The sequence below is a fragment of the Eptesicus fuscus genome, chromosome 4, assembly GCF_027574615.1.
Source record: "Eptesicus fuscus isolate TK198812 chromosome 4, DD_ASM_mEF_20220401, whole genome shotgun sequence".
NCBI lineage: Eukaryota > Metazoa > Chordata > Mammalia > Chiroptera > Vespertilionidae > Eptesicus > Eptesicus fuscus.
This window is the reverse complement of record NC_072476.1, coordinates 42,030,341-42,048,248: the sequence shown is the minus strand read 5'-3', so window position 1 is coordinate 42,048,248 and position 17,908 is coordinate 42,030,341. Positions and strand designations below refer to the sequence as shown.

At 42.0% G+C, this 17,908-nt stretch overlaps 1 non-coding gene across 1 annotated transcript; it reads left to right on the top strand.

Annotated features, from left to right (window-relative positions):
* Positions 1–731: 731 nt before the first annotated feature.
* LOC114232634 (U1 spliceosomal RNA) lies at positions 732–895 on the top strand. The gene has a single exon (XR_003618711.2). It is a non-coding gene; the product is annotated as a U1 spliceosomal RNA (small nuclear RNA).
* Positions 896–17,908: the final 17,013 nt, after the last annotated feature.

Sequence of the window (17,908 nt, the reverse complement as noted above, 5' to 3'; positions counted from 1 at the left end):
GATTTAGAGTTAAATGTTCATCCTCATTTTGAAAGCACTCACTAGCTATCATGCGGTGCCTTTCTTTTACGTTTGGAACATAATAACATATTCAACCAAAGGCACCAGAACTCTGCTAGCAGTTTCATCCATCTAAACCAAATTCCGTCTTGCCAATCTGTGGCTCCCTCCAACAATGACCCCTCTCATTCCCCACTGCCTGGCTGAGATCCTGTTCGCAGCGGATTCCAGCTCTGGGAAAAGTGATTGGTGGGCTCCTTCTGCATCACCCTTGTCTCTGGCTGAGGATTTGACATAAGCGCTATGTATATGGTATGTAAACCATATGGACCCCATCTGAGAAGAGCCTTTCTCCTCTGTTAGCACTTAAGGATAAGCTGAAAACTTCTAAGCCTGCTTGCCTCTGGCTCCTTTATTCTCTATTAGGACTTCCTTGTTTTAAATCCTAGAATTTCCAAGGTCATGACAAAGTGAGTGTGGATGAAAAGGGATGATTGGCACTTGTTATGTTGCTCTGGATTTGAAGGTTTTGCCTTTGGCCTAACTTAATTGTTGAGTAAGAGTTGCTTTATATTAACTGATTACTAGTAAATCTATACTTTGCCAGAACATACTGCCCATGTGTTGTCAGTAGTTGTCTGGCCTGGATTTTAGGAATTGTCCTGATTTCTAATGTTATGTCTTATTGTCATTACATGTGCCTGGAGTCTAGTTAAGAACATGTATAGTCGCTACTTACCTGGCAGGAGAGAGATCAGGATCATGAAGGTGGTTTTCCCAGGGTGAGTCTCACCCATTGCATTCCAGGTGTGCTGACCCCTGCGATTTCCCCAAATGCGGGACACTCGACTGCATAATTTGTGGTAGTGGAGGACTGCATTTACCTTTGCCCCTGGTTAAAAAAAAAAAAGTAATATATATAGTTGAGTACCTAGGCTCATAGGGAATTAGGACCTATAATGACTTAAGTTTTATCATTTACATTTGCAGCTAGACACGCATTCTCTTTCAATTGTTAACAACATTCTGGTTTTTCTTTAGGACTAGCACCTGTCCCCATCTCTCTATCCAGGTGCTACTGTCACTTCTGGTGCCAGTTGGGCACATGACCTGGGTCTGGCCAATCAGAGCATTTTACCCCCTTTGAGTCAGTGACTGGTTCCAGGATGAATACAGAATGCAGCCACATAATCAGGCTCAACTAAATAGATCATCCTATGACTGCTGCTTGAGACACAGGCAAAGAACCATTCTCTCCTCCCACTGAATGTGAAACTATGAGGCTGTGCGCCTGGAGCTGCTGGCAGCCAATGTGCCTCCATGAGGAGAGAGCCAGTCCAAGAAAGAAGCAAACCTGGAAAGCGGAGTCAAGAGGTGGAGAGAAAGTGAGTCCTGGTGTATCATATAAGGCAGTGCTTTCCGCCACGCCTGCAGTCAGCCTTGCCTTGGATTTCTTCAGTGTCAAGAGCCAATACATGTTTCTGTTCTTATAATGGAGAGAGTTCTGATTGCTAGAAGATGCTAGGTTGGTTTTGCATTTCCTGTAAAAAATTCTTGCTCTTTTAGAGAAGGGAGCGGGAACCCAAGGAACCTCTATTCCCAGGAATCTTTGCCAAGAAACAGACTAGTGAGCACCTGGCCTGGTCAGTGGAGAAAAAACTGCTAGAATTCAGAATTAAAGTCTGTCCTGAGAATGTATTGGTTCAAATTAAGGTTTATTATTTTTAAGCATTTGTGATCATTTATTTAAACTACTTTGGAAGGCTGCAAAGCGGGTTAAGAAATAAGCTTTGTAGTTGAAGCTTGGGAAAGTGATTTCATTTCATTGAGCCTCAGTTTCCTCATCTATAAAATGGGCACATCCAGAGTGCCCATCTCAAATAATCATTAAAGGCACATATAGCACTCAGAACAGGATATCAATAAATAGAAGCTATCACTATTAATAATGCTCTGAATTTTTCTTTTTTTTGGATTGTGTGATGAGTCATATTATATCCTTGGGCCAGAGTTAAAAGTCAAAATAATTTGAAATAGAAGCACAAACTCAAGAAAACACACACACATTAGGTGTATTAAACATTCTGTATGCTGCTTAAGATTTGTTTGCTAGCCCTTCCAAGTGGTAGGTAAAGGGAAATCTAAACCTGGTGCTTTCCTATTTCCAGGGAAGAACGAAGTTATCCAATGGTGGCCGCCTTTCTCAGTTCAAGGCTGTTTTAAGTTGTCAATGACAGCCCTTCTCCTGATGGAAGTAAGAGTTTGTGCTGAGCTTTACCTCCTGAGCACTTAAACATAAACCAAAATAAAGAGCAACAACAGTACAACACAAATCAAAAAGCGTAATTCAAACGGATGTTTATTTAGTAGCACATGCCTGGCTCTATGCTAACTCTCTTTGTGGACCACCTGTGTCTATCACAACTCTGGAAGCTAGGAACTCCTCACCATTTCATAGATGAGAAAAACACAGGCCCCGAAGGAGAGGGCTGTTGGAGGACTCACAGGGGTCAGGGGCGGCTGGGATGATAAGCCAGGCTGACGGCCTCCAGAGCCGCCCGTTAGTCACCATGCGCTGCCCTTCTGCCTGTGTCCTCTCAAGCCTAGCAAGGTGGGAGTCCTTGCCCTCCAGCTCCTGAGCCCACACTGTTCATTGTAGGCCTGAGAGAACCAGGAGACCTAGTTGCCACGAGGCAATACCCCCAGGATCCCCCAAAAGGCTGATGGTGGGATTTTCCAGTGGCCAGCTCAGACTGTGGGCAGAACTGAATCACACTGAGGAAAACGGTTGTCTTTCGGGAAAAATGGTTCTATTCTCATCACATATGCTTCTTGCTCTGAAAAGCTGGAGAAGATGTCTCACTGTGGAAGTGCAATCACTCCTTCCTAATGAACCACTCAAGAATTTATTTGATTACATGTGATTACTCTGGGAACCAGATGTGGATAAAAAGTGTCCACTCTTTTTTGTTTGTTTATTTTTGAAATACCGTGCTCAAAGGGAGAGATTGAGAAGTTTACTTGAAAGAATGATTTGTTTTATGTGAATTTTGTATTGATAGCATGCCATGTTCTGAGGTCAATTTGAAAATGGTAATAAACGCCTTCCGCCACCCTGACCATCCTTGACGTTTCCCTGTCACCATGATGGTTATCTCAGGTCTTCGTGGTTGTTGTCAGATGTTGCCATTAGCTTGGCTTGGCTCCCTGTGGTGTGTGTGTGTGTGTGTGTGTGTGTGTGTGACTTGGGGCAACAGAAATTAATGAAAGATATGAGCAGAGACTGAAACAGTATAGTCATGTGCCACATAATAATGTTTCTGTAAAGAATGGACCACATATTTGATGATGGTCCCGTAAGGTTATAATGGAGCAGAAAATTCCCTATTGCCTAGTGACATCGTAGCTGTTGTAATGTCACAGAGAGGAATGTTCATGGTGCGTTACCTAGTGGCATCGTCATCACAGGAGATGACAGTTCCATGCCTTGTTGCCTCTGGAGACCTTCCAGTGGGGCAAGATGTGGAGGTGGAAGGAGGTGCTATCGATGATGCTGACCCTGTGTAGGCTTAGGCTAAAGTTGGTGTTTGTGACTCAGTTTTTAACAACAACAACAAAACAAAAAAACTTTAAGAAGTAAAAGAGAAAAATTAATAGAAAAAGGCTTATAGAATAGGTAAATAAAGAAAACATTTTTGTGTAGCTGTGCAATGTATGTATTTTAATCTGCTATTTTAAAAGTCTAAAATTTTTTAAAATTAGAAAGCGTGTGAAGTAAAAAATGTCACAGTAAGCTAAGTTTAATTCATTATTGAAGAAAGAAAAAAGTTAAATACATGTAGTGTAGCCCAAGTGCGCAGTGTCTATAAAGTCTACGGTAGTGCAGTCATGTCCTGGGCCTTCCCAGTCACTCCCCACTCACTCCCTGGCTCACCCAGAGCCACTCCAGTCCTACAAGCTCCATTCATGGTAAGGGCCCTTTCCTGGTGTAGCATTTTTATCTCTTATGCCATATTTCACTATACCTTTTCTGTGTTTAGGTATGCTTAGATACACAAATGCTTCCCACTGTGTTATAGTTGCCTACAGCATTCAGTACCGCAGCATGCCATACCGGTTTGTAGCCTAGGAGCAGTAAGCTCTACTGTGTGGTCTAGGTGTGACGTAAGCTTGTGTAAGTGCACTCTATGGTTTTAGCACAATGACAAAGTCGCCTAATGATGCATTTCTTAGACCGTATTCCTGTCATTAGGTGACACATGACTGTACTAAGGAAATGAATATTAATGATCCTCATCATACAGCAATGACCAGGGTGTGGTTGCTGATAGTCAGGGCCAACACAGTGTACGACACCAAGGGCTTTATTTGCACTGTATTCAGACATCCAAGTGGAAGGCAAAGGAGGTTGTGTTAGGAAACTATGGAGAGGGAAGGGCCGAAAAGTAGTTGAGGTGGACATGTGTTGCTTCTTGGCTGCCCAGAATTCACTTAACTCTATTTCTAATAGTCCCACATTCACTGGGAATCTCCTCTTCTAGTTCTCTCAGCGCAGGTGGAGCTAACTTCACCCCAGCTCTACAGGTGGCATGTGACCCAGGTCTGCACAACCACAGCTTCATAGCCCCCTGACTGCAGAAAGGGATAATGACAAGCCACTGGACTCCACGCTTCTTTGCTGAGACTTCTGAGATAGACCTTGATGTAGTGACTTCTCAGCCTGGGGACAAGGCTGACCTGCTTCTGAGAAGTTCCTGAGATTTGGGGGCTTGAGAGTAAAATCATATTGACTCGAGCAGACATACAGCCAGGAACGAATGCTGATCCAATGGCAGAAGTACAAGTTTGTGATGCATCGGAGGCCAATATTTTTCCATAATAAATAAGCATTGTATAAGAGGGACCAGTGTTAACAGCAGGAGGGCATTAGGGAGAGGAGTTCAGGGAATTGTATCATGAGATGTTCTGGATCTAAATCTGCTCCAGGATTCCAAGGTTTAGGACACGATGTGTCTCCCGAGTTGCAATAAGCTTCCTGTAGTGCAGGACTTTATTTGTATGCTAATTCCTTTTGCCATCTGGGTTTTCACAACCAAAGATGGAGCCGTCGCTCTTTCTCCAGTCATCTGAAGTCATCTCCAGTCTTTAAGGCATCTTGGTTATTGTTTTCTCCACCTCCCTCCCATCTTTTCTCCCACTGCCATGACTAGCCTCTGACAGTGTTGAAAAGACATTTGCATTCCATTCAGTACAACACTTGGAACTCTTTGGAGAAAGGTTGTAGAAATCTAATCCTATATAATAAAAGGCTAATATGCAAATCGACTGAACTGCGGAACAACCAAACAATTGGTCACTATAACGTGCACTGACCACCAGGGGACACACACAGAACATGGTGGGCGTCAGCAGCAGGCAGCAGAGCACAGAACATGGCAGGCGTCGGCCAAGGCCAGATGGTGGAGCAGGTGAGCAGGGGCGCCAGACCAAGGTGGGGCACCAGTCGCTGTCATCTGAGCAAGCCTCTGATGGTTATGAAAATTCTTTGCCCTCGCACGCCATGGTCCTGCCTGGCACTCGCACCCACTGCCAGCGCCGGAGCCGCTGCTCACACCCACTGCTGGCACCTGGCGCCAGCCCCAATCGCCCAGCACAGTCAGCAGGTGCGAGCAGCGGCTGCCGGCCCCAATCGTTCCTGAGGGCTTCTCCACCTCCCCCTGCTCCTAGGAATGATTGGGGCAGCAGCCCCCACTTGCACCTGCTGCTGGCGCTGCCGGCCCCAATCATTCTGCGCCATCAGCGGGTGTGAGTGGGGCCGGCGCTGTCAGCACTGGGGGTCGCAGCAGGAGAGGCTGAGACCCGTCCCTGTGCCCACTGCACCTCGCGGCCCAAGGTTCCTTTCAAGGTGCATGAATTCATGCACTGGGCCCCTAGTAGAGGAATAAGCTCTTGTGGCAGACATTTGGTAATTTATTATCAAATTTTTCATCGTTGATATTTCAATCCGTCTTTCCCTCTCCCTTCCTCTCTGAAATCAATAAAAATATATTTTAAAAGATACATTTTGTATATTATATGTATTATGTGCTATATTTTTTGTTGTTAATCCTCACCTGAGGATATTTTTTCCATTGATTTTTAGAGAGAGCGGAAGGGAGAGGGAGAGACACAGAGAAAGAGAGAAACATCGATGTGAGAGAGATACATGGATTGGTTGCCTCCTCGTGTGCCTTGACCAGTGTCAGGGATCCAGCCTACAAATGAGTTATGTGTCCTTGACCTGAATCAGACCCGAGACCCTTCAGTCCAAGGGCTGACCCTCTAACCACTGAGCAAAACTCGCTAGGGCATGTACTGTATTCTTAAAGTAAACTAGAGAAAAGAAAATGCTAAGAAAACCAGCCTTGACTGGGTATCTTAGTTGGTTAGAACATCCTCCCAATACAACAAGGTTGCAGGTTCAACCCCCAGTCAGGACACATACAGGAATGGACCAATGAATGCATAAAAACCAAATAGAGCAACAGGTTGATGTTTTTCTCTCTCTGAAAAAAAAAAACCGTAAGGAAAATATGTTTACAGTATTTATAGAAAAAAATCCACATATAAGTGGACCTACGCAGTTCAAATCTTGGTGCTCAAGGGTCAACTGTACTCAACCTCTGGTGGCAAATCAGAAACCAGAGACAGGCACTGCAGGGTGCCTTCAGCAATGAGACAGGAACCAACTTCTTTGTGAATCAGTCCTGGGGTGTTTCCCTTGGAGGAGTCACTCTAGATTATTCAAAGGGGGAAAGGGATGGGGAAGATAGAAACAGCACAAGTTTTGTTTTCTCCAGAATAGCTGAATGTAGCTTTAAAAACATTAAATGGAATACTTCTGTGGCTCTCTACTCCCTCTTGTGGTGATGGGTGTCACTGTTTTCTAACTATTGTAACAACTTTCAGTTTCTGCATAAGGCACAATCACCAAGTTGTTTAACACGAGAACATATTTAGATTGGATATAACAATCCAATAAGGCAAAGATGCATTGAGGAGCTATGCATAAATTTGACATATCTTTCGGAGAATTAATAATGAATCCACCTGAGAAAAGCTGTATATAAGCACATTAATCCACTGTTCTCACCAAGGGACGGGTTCACAAACACTTTCCCCACCAAATATTGGACTAATATGGAGATTTTATGATCTGAGGAGGAAAGAAGACACTGGGTTTTCACCTGTCCATTACAGCTGAGGGAAAATAATAGGAATTTCCTCTAAAAAATAAAAAAATGTAGAATCTGTATGTTATATTTTACTATATATGACATATGCAATAACACTGAAATTATTTTATTTATTAGGTATTTTATTCTCTATGATATACTCCTCTCTGCAGAGAAGTGGAACAAATTACATAGCGTAACTGGGATGTCCCTTTAATAAGAACTTGAATGGGATGGGCAGATGTCCAAGACAATTTGCTAGAAATAGATTCTGTTTTTCTAGAAAAATTAGTTGGCAGCAAATTTTAAAGTGCTGTGCATTGACTTAGGATTGTTCTCATGAGGGTCAAGTGCACCCATTTTGCTGCTCAGCAGTTTTTAGAACTTTGGTTAGTTATATTACATCAAATAAGAGTGGATTCTTTTCAGGCATAGGCTTATAAAGGGTATTCTTTAACTGGCTGGCTGCTTGGGCATGGTCAAGGTAGCTGTAAACATTTGCCTCCCCTGCTGTGGTAGGCAACTTCTATGACAGCCTTCTCCCAGGGTATTCCCAGGGAGTACCAAGGGGGTATTCATGCCCTCATGTAATCTCTCCCTTTTGAGTGTGGGTGGACTTTTTGACTTGCTTACAATGAATTGAATGCAGCAGGAGGAATGGGAAGTTACTTCCAAGATTAGGTTACAAAAAGACTATGGCTTGCCAAAACTTGGAAGCAACTGAGATGTCCTTCAGTAAGTAAATGGATATACAAACTCTGCTACATCCAGACAATGGAATATTATTTAGTGCTAAAAAGAAGTGAGCTATCAAGCCATGAAAAGATAGGGAGAAAACTTAAATGTGTACTATTAGGTGAAAGAAGCCAATTTGTAAAAGTTTACATACTGGATGATTTCTACTATATGACATGCTGGAAAATACAAAACTATGGAGACAGTAAAAAGACCAATGGTTGCTAGGTGTCAATGGGAGGAAGAGGATTTTTAAGGCAGTAAAGTTATTTGGTACTAGAGACCTGGTTCATGAATATATGGGTCCCTCAGCCTAGCCTGCGGGATCAGGCCAACATCCCCTGAGGGGTCCCAGATTGTGAGAGGGCACCAACCAGGCTGAGGGACCCCAGCAGTGCACGATTGGGGCTGGGGAAGGACGCAGGAGGTTGGCCAGCCGGGGAGGGTCTGTGGGAGGGCTCCAGGGCATGTCTCACCCATCTTGCTCAGTCCCCATCCACCAGACCCCAGCAGCAAGCTAACCTACCAGTCGGAGCATCTTCCCCCTGGTGGTCAGTACACGTCTTGGTGAGCAGTTGAGCGGTCTTAGCATATCTTTAGCATATTACACTTTGATTGGTTGAATGGATAACTGACAACCAGACACTTAGCATATTAGATTTTTATTATATAGGAAGATACTACAATAGTGGATAGAAGTTATTATACAATTGTCAAAAACCAGAGAATGTAGAATACCAAGAGTGAATCCTAATGTAAACTATGGCCTTTGAGTGATAATGATATGTTAATGTAGGTTTATCAATTGTAATAAATGACCACTCTGGATGAGGGCATGTTAGTGATGTGGAAGGTTGTTTATGTGTGGGGGCAAAATATATATGAGAACTCTGTTTTCTGCTTAATTTTGCTATAAACCTAAAACTGCTCTTAAATATATATATATATATATTTTAAAAGACTATGGCTTTTATCTTAGGTGCTTTATTTTGCTCTCCCATTTGTCATGTTGTGAGTAGCTTTATGGAGAGGCCCATGTGGTACCCATGATGTCTGCAGCCAGCAGCTGGCTAAGACCAGAGGTCTCCAATGGCCACAGGAGTGAGCGCAGAGTGGATACTCCCCAAATGAACCTGCAGCCACAATGGACACCTTGATCACAATCTCGTAAGACACATCTCAAGAGACTCTGAGCTTAAGGAACTAAGATAAATCATGCCCAGATTTCCACCCCACAGAAACTGAGGTGATAAATGTTTGTGATTGAAAACTGTCTAGGAAGGAGAAGCGGCTGGTGAGACAGTTTGCAGCTGGGAAGGGCAGAAATCTCCTGGAAAAAGGTAAAACAAGGTTCTGTGCATTAGAATCTGCCGGATCTCTAAACCCAGAAGGTCAGGGGAAAACTACACAGCGCCAAGCCGCGTCCCTGAGGACAGGCAAAGTGTCTGAACTTGAGAAAAAGGGTCCACGGGATTGCGGGAGGTAGTAGATTTTAGACCTTGGAGTCTGATTTGAGATCTGAGCTCAGAGGCAGCCCTGAAGAGCTAACTGCCCGACCGCGCAGTGCCGGCAAGAGAGGAGATTGCAAAGACACGGTCCCGCTTCGCGCCGGGGCCTGCGTCTTTCTCCACTGAACCTAGGTCGTAGGACCTTTAGGATACAGACACCTACCCGTGCTGAGGTGCAGGAGAAGGGGAGGAGTGGTGGAACCTGGGGAGAGTGGGCAGAGGTGGAAGCGTGTCTGGGGCTGAGTCACAACGGATCCCCGGTCGCCATTTTCTCCTAAGAGATAACCCCTCCCTCCAGTCTCCAGGCAACCATTATAGCCACACCCAGATACCACTCTGATTAACACTATAGGATTTGAATACTCCCTGAGGCCATAGGTACCGCCCAAAAAGAAAAACCTTTAGTATCTATTAAGCAGTTATACTACCAGAGCTCCTCAGAGTGCTTCAGTGTGCCTCGCTGGCAAACTTACCGAGGGTACTCCTCTGAGCTGCCACTGGGAGTAAGCGCCGATCCACCACAGGTACAGCATTAAAAACTGAGTCTGCCCACCCCACAACTACAGAACTCTGGGCAGCACAGTCACGCCTTTCCAGAGTGCAGCCCCCCCCCTCCCCCCCGCTAGCCACATCACCCCGACAGATGGTTCCTTGGAGCCACTGTGAGTCCCCACTGGGCAAGTGTAACTTCAATTTAGGGTGCAAGACAGAAAAATTGGAATACTACCCTCCACGACTGCTGACCTCTAGACACTGCAGTTGTGCCTCTCAAACTCGCAGGCCTACATCAAGAGAACCCAAATAGTTCAAGTAGGGAACTACATTTGATTACCAAGCCCAGGAAAACTGAGAGATTATACCAATAGCACCATCACCAAAAGATCCTGGGTAGCAAAGCAATTGGAACTACAATCAAAACATTACAGGAAAACATGGGGAGACAGAAAGGAAATTCTCAAAGGAAGGAACAGGAAGAATCACCAGAAAGGGAGTTAAATGAACTTGAGGCTAGCAGCTTAACAGAAAAAGAATTCAGAGTATTCGTTATAAGGATGTTTAAACGGATGGATGACAAATACACACAACTCAATGAGAACTATAAGGAGCTGAATGAAAATGTCACCAACATGAAAAGAAACCAAGAGGAGATGAAGAACGACATAGCTGCAATAAAGAACACAATGGAAGGCTTAAAGAGAAGAGTAGAAGAGGCTGAGGACCGAATCAGCGAATTAGAGGACAAGGTAGGAAAAAACACACAAACTCAGCAGCAACTGGAAAGAAGACTTAAAAAGCAAGAGGAGAGCCTAAGGGAGCTTTGGGACGACAAAAAACGAAACAATATTCGAATAATGGGGATAAAAGAAGGAGAGGAAGAGAAGCAAGGACTAGAAAACCTGTTGGAAGAAATAATGACAGAAAATTTCCCTGATATTGACAAGAAAAAAACTATCCAAGTCCAAGAAGCATTCAGAGTCCCAAACAAGTTGAACCCCAAAAGACCGACATCAAGACACATCATAATTAAATTGACGAACACCAACAACAAAGCAAGAATCTTAAAGGCTGCAAGAGAGAGACAGAAAGTTACCTACAAGGGATCTCCTATCAGAATATCAACTGATTTCTCAACAGAAAACTGTCTAGGTTTGGTAGTAATTTGTTATGTAACAATAGATAGCTTAGATACCTGTTAAGCACCTCTCATAATACAAATTTTAAAGAGATTCTTTAATAATAACAACTAGCCCTGGCTGGCTTGGCTCAGTGGATAGAGTGACAGCCTGAAGACTGAAGGGTCTCAGGTTCGATTCCGGCCGAGGGCACATGCCTGGGTTGTGGGCTTAATCCCCAGTAGGGGGTGTGCAGGAGGCAGCCGATCAATGATTCTCTCTCTTCATTGATGTTTCTATCTCTTTCTCCTTCTGTCTTCCTCTCTGAAATCAATAAAGAAATATAAAAAAATAATAACTAGATGATAAGTGCTTACACCTACTGTTCATACTAGAAATTCTATGAACAGTTAAGCTTAAATATATCCAACCATCTATGAGGATACAGTCATAATCACTGTTCTGTTCTAGAGTAAACTATCAATTCTTCCTCATAAAATGAAGAAAATTAATGTACTAAGCACTTTCTATTTATTAAGCACTTAATATGATATTTTTAAAGAGGCGATTAGAGTAGTTAAATAATTCATGCAAATCTGCATAGATAGAAAGGGAATGAGAAGGGATTAAAACTGAGGTGTCACTTTAATGACAGAGGTAGAAGTAATTTATATGACTTTCTAGAACTTTTCCTGGTACTAATCTGTGTTGAATAATTAGGCCTTTCTCTACAGACCACAATCAAGTGGGATATTTCATATATATTTATCTCAGTAGCTGATAGGACAAACAGACAAAATATCAGTAAGGATATATGTAGGGAGCTGTTATAGGGTTAAGCCTCGGACTGACCTGCTGGCAAAGTCACAAACAAGTCCCAGCTTGGAGGGCACAGTCCTCTAAGCATAATTAAGCTTGATCTTGTAAATGCTCCCTAGATCAGTGATGGCGAACCTAAGACACGCGTGTCAGCACTGACATGCGTAGCCATTTCTGATGACATGCGGCCGCATGCCGAGGATGAAACATTTGCTGCTCCTGAGGATGAAACATTTGCGACTAGAGTCTTGGAGTTAGTTTTTTCCTCAAAGTGACACACTAACCGAGTTATGCTCAGTTTTTTGGCGAAGTTTGACACACCAAGCTCAAAAGGTTGCCCATCACTGCCCTAGATCTTTCCTGGGTAGCTAGTGGGCTGTGGGAGGGGCAGCAAGTGCTGCCAAAACAAGTGAAACTTACAACATTGTAGATTACCTTGTTTGTCCCTGATTATAAATAAAGCACCAGCTTTGCAGTCTGGATCTGTTCTGTGGCCTCAGCCAGGCACAGAAGATCCACCTAGACCCAGCTTTTTCTCTTTGTCTATCATTTCTCCATCCTTCATCGCCCCTGCTCAGGCTCCCCGAACCCTTGGCTGTGCTGGCGTGGCACAAGTGGCACCTAACGCGGTGCTGAGTTCAGCCCAAGTGGCACTCAATGCGGACCTGAGTGTGAGGGAACTTCAATTGTCAGTCGAAAGGAGCCCCTAAGGCGTGTGCATGCAGTAAGTAAGGAAGGGGTACTGTACTAGACTAGGTGTAAAACATGGGAAATTCAGGATCGCAGGGAAAGAATGTATGCATATTCATGCTTAAGGCTATGCTCCAAGCAAAGGGCTGTTCTGTGAGGTATGAACAGCTTTTCGATTTTTTGGAAAACCTGCCCATGGTTTTAAATATAGAGGCATGGGAGAAGGTAGGAAAACAACTTTGCAATCATTATATAGCTGAAGGTCCAGAGGAAATGCCTGCCTCTGCTTTCAGTCTGTGGTCCCTGATTTGGGACTGCCTACAGCCCACTCCAGAAGGGGAGTGGAGGAATGTGGCAGAGAAATGCAAATCTTGGCTAAATTGGGTGATTAGTTATTACTTTGGAAAGTGAAAAAAAAATTATGTATATATATATAATTTTATATATATACATATATAAAATATGTATATATATCTGTTGCTGAAACTTCCCCAAAGTAAGCAGGATGTGGGGGAAGGGAAATACGTGGCTATCCAATATGGAAGCCCTCTCAGTATGCTAATTTAAAATTTCCTTTTTCGCCATGAAAAAGTCTTAAAAATTTAGAAATGTGTCTGGAATTTCTGTGCTGGTGGGGAGAGAACCTAGCTGTAAGAGAGAATGCGCGCATAGTCCGATTTTGGACATTTAGATTGTCTTAAGCTGGAATCTCTCTGCAAGAGTTATAGAAAATGAAAAACCCAGAACTGTTTTCTTTTTCTTTCCTAAGAAAAACAGCGAAAAAGTCTTCTCCAAAGAAATTCAAACTAATTCCAGCAACAGTATTCGCATTTCCATAATAAAGAGTAATTTTCAAAATGCTAATGAACCTTGTTAAAAAGTTAACTTTTAAGGCCTTCAAGAAAACCAGTAAATTCTCTGTTATAGAATTTATCCAAAGTAAATGCCTTAAAATAATTGGAATTGGATTTGAGTCTTCAAACCTGGTTTTCTAGAGCCACTGGCAAATAAAAAGTAAAGTTTAAATTTGCCTCATAAAAAACCTAGAGGACAGAATTGAATCTATGTCTTATATTTTTCTTAAAAATGTAAAGTGTTATTCATCTAGGAAATGCTAAATATATTTGACTTGCCAGCTTTAAAAGTTCAAAGTGCAAATTAAATTGGGAGAAATTATATAGTTGTGGTAAATGTCTAAAGTATAAGAATTTATTTTGAGAAAGTAAAATGTTGTGTTTTCTCTAATAATTAGGAATTCAAAATAAGTTGCTTATTATTGGTCTAATTAAAAAGGAGGATTAATTCTGTGATCCCAACCAAAATTTTTCTATGCAAAAACTAGTTTAAAATCTAATTAATATCTTAATATAGTTATAAAAGGTATTATAATATTTAAATCATATACAGATATTTGTTTGATGGTTTTTTTCCATGTTAAAATTTCAAGGTCTTAACAGAGATGATTCTTGGAAAGCTCCAAGAGCGCCTGGAGTAATACAAGAAATTTATTCTCTTTTCTTAAAGGAAATCCTTTTAAATTTAACAGATCTAATATACTTGAAAATGCATGGAAAGCCTTATCAAACAAAAATTAATAAATATATTTTAAATGTTATGAAAGTTTTTTCCTCTAAGAAGGGAAAAATGAAGTAACTAAATATCTCTTATAATGCAGGATTCTCTGCATTGTGCTGGATTATGCATAGCACCTGAAAAAGTTCAAAGGACATTTCTTTTTTCTTATCTTGGCAGCATTATTGAGGGAAAAACAATAAAACCTCAGAAAATTCAAATTCGGACTGACACTTTACTTACATTAAATGACTTCCAAAAATTATTAGAGATATTAACTGGGTTTGACCTGCTTTAAAATTAACTACTGCTGACTTAAGCCCTTATCTGATATACTAGTAAAAGAGTTGAATAATACGATCTGCAAATTTAACTTAATGGCCATATAACACTGAGCCCCCAAATGCAAATTACACATTCTTTTTTCTTTTTTTAAATATATTTTATTGATTTTTTTACAGAGAGGAAGGGAGAAGTATAGAGAGTTAGAAACATCAATCAGCTGCCTCCTGCACACCTCCTACTGGGGATGTGCCCGCAACCAAGGTACATGCCCTTGACCGGAATCGAACCTGGGACCTTTCAGTCCACAGGCCGACGCTCTATCCACTGAGCCAAACCGGTTAGGGCAAATTACACATTCTTTTTAAGTATACTTGTATTCTTAGCTAAAATTGATTATAAATCTCAATATATTGAAAAAGAATTAAAATCAAAATATGTTCTCTTATAATAAATCATTAAGCTCAAAATCAAGAACAGGTTATTAGGAAATCCCTTTATGTTAGGTATTAAGAAATATACCCATCCATGGCTGGGTGTCTCGGTTGGAGTGTCATCCTGTACACTAAAAGGTTTTGGTTAGATTCCCTGTCAGACTACAACACAGATCAATGTTTTTCTCTCACATCAATGTCTCTCTCTCTCTCTCCCCCTTCCTCTCTCTAATTACACACACACATACACATATATATATATATATATATATAATTGTTAATTATACATATATAATTAAAAGTATATATTACTTTTTTTTTTTTCTGCATAAGGTCCAACTTGGGCCATCTATCCAAGGCTAAGAAACAAAGGAGGAAAAGTTTAGTAAAAAATTAACTAGCTTTCTACCTACTAAGCTGAGCTTGAGAAAAAGCCAAGACGAAAGTGCTCCATTCTAGAGGTGCTAATAATGGGTCTGAAGTTCATGCTAAGTACAAGCTGCCTTTGCAGTATAGGGCCCCTAGAGAGCTTTTGTGACCCCTGGAAAGAAATGTCTATCTCCATCCAAGACCTGATCCTGCCATGCTGTATGAGGCCCTGGAAGATCTGTGTTGATTTCCAAAGGAATCTGTGCTTTGTTTTGTTTTGTTTGTTTGTTTGTTTTATTAAACTTGGCTTCTGTGGTTTACTAGTGCTAAATCAGCCCTAGATGCAGCTGCAATCTCCAGTCAGCTGCAGCTCAGTGACAGCAGACAGAACTTTCAGGACGTGAGGTTCAGAGCCGCTGCGGTCAGGAACCATGCCCAATCATGCCCCAGGCGGTCTGATGAGGATACCATTATCCTTGCAGCTGGACACTGGATGCTGCGATTCGCGCCTCTGACACTACTGCCATTGAATGTTGCCCACTCCCACTAGAGCTGATGCTATTGTTGCTTCCATTTATCACCAGAGTGGATTTGGTATAGTTGGTCATTCCACCCCAATTCAATGCCTTGGGAGAAGCATCTGACTGATAGAACTTAGGTCATGTGCTATGCCTAGATGCAAGGGAGGCAGAAAGGTATCTGGCGTTTCAGCCTCCGAGGTTAAGATAGAGGTGCTGTGTTCCTTGGGTTCAGAGACTGAGAACCAAAAAAAGAGAAGAATATTGTTTCACTGTAATATCCCTTCATGTTTTTCCAGCATCAGGGCTAAGCCATAAAGCTTGGTTTCTCCCTTAGAAGCATGACCCCTTAGAAAAGAAACATCCATAAGGTCAAAGCAGAGAAGACAAACTTAGGAGGAGTTCTAACCAGCAGGAAAGATTAAACAGAATTCTTACTGGGAAGGCAATAGAAAGGGTTAGGAGGGTAGATAATAGGGGCTATGGTTGGCCTGCATTCTTTAGGGCCCCAACACCCCTTGTCCTCTTCCTGGTCTGGGCTTGAAGAGATGGATCAGTGAAAAGGACAGAAGCACCAGATAGATTTGGACTCAGAAGACATTGCTAAGCAAGTGACCTTGAATCATCATAGGGTGACCATAGCAGAATGGCAATAGCCTTGTTGTTAGTCTATGTCCGTGGTTGGCAAACTGCGGCTCGCGAGCCACATGCGGCTCTTTGGCCCCTTGAGTGTGGCTCTTCCACAAAATACCACGGCCTGGGCGAGTCTATTTTGAAGAAGTGGCGTTAGAAGAAGTTTAAGTTTAAAAAATTTGGCTCTCAAAAGAAATTTCAATCGTTGTACTGTTGATATTTGGCTCTGTTGACTAATGAGTTTGCCGACCACTGGTCTATATGATGAGCAAGCTGAAGGTCCTATGCCTGTCTCCCTTGGCTCCTGGCTGGCATAATTTTTCTTTATTTTATTTGAATAAATTTTTATTTTGAAATATGTTTACACTTACATAGAAATTGCTAAAATAGTTTACAGGGTAAGATATAATGCACAACAGATTCTTGGAATAACTAAACCCACACACTGATATAAATATGATTCAGAGGCTAGATAGATTTGAGTTGGGCCCCAGTACAGGTGGGTTGAGGAGCATGAGACCCCTTTATGATGCTGAGAAAATAAACCACACATTTTATCTGCCACATACTTTGTCAGTAGGTGGGGGGAGAAGCAGAGGCCAGCATGGACCACACCTACCTTTGCCAAACCCTTCCTTTATGTTAAGGTAACATATAGGCTAGGAGAGGGAGGAGTAGAAATTCTGAAAGATAGTATTTACCCCAAACAGACCAAATTATTTTTAACTGACAAGTTTAACTTTCCTTCTCTGCCTCCCCTCCCACAAGAATAAGAACTTGAGAGCAAGGTGAGAACTTTAGAAAAAATAATCTATACTTCTACTGTATAGGAACACTTTCTGTAGTGTTTTAAATTACATTCCTCACTGTACTTCCATGACCTAAATCTGTACTGCCTCTCATTCATACTTAAGGCATATTTATTTGGGCACTTACCAGGCACTTGTTGGCTTTGGTCTGGGATTAGCCAGGGCCCCGATGTGAGTCTGAGAAGTGGAGTATTGGCTCCCAGCAATGGCTAATGAAGCCTTAATTCTCACTCCCCTTGTAGGTCTGTGGCGGGACACCTCTCTGTAGGTTACAACTGGGTTGATCCTGAAAATATGGATACACACTGCTCCCCACCTCTTTTGTTTTCTTTTTTTTTAAAATATAAATATATAGTTTTATTAAAACAAAAACTGACAGTGTTGTATGAAGTTTACATTTAAACAAAGTTTTCACAGAAATCTAACACATGCCTAAAAGGATTTTACATTGAAGTTCTAGATGTAGGTCTGGATGATGTCAAGAACTGATGGATTTTATGAGTCAAGATAGCATTTTGGGTATTAGTTAATTCTTGGGATTAAAAAAAAAAAGTTTGCTTTGTGTCTTAAAGTGAACCACTGACCCAGTATAAAAGTGAAAGATTAATCTTCTCCTGAGACCAGGGCTTTTGAAATAATCCAACTCTTGAAGTGATTCAATGAACTTGTGCTGTCAGTGATTGAACCCTGCCACCAATGGTTTCAGGGTTCA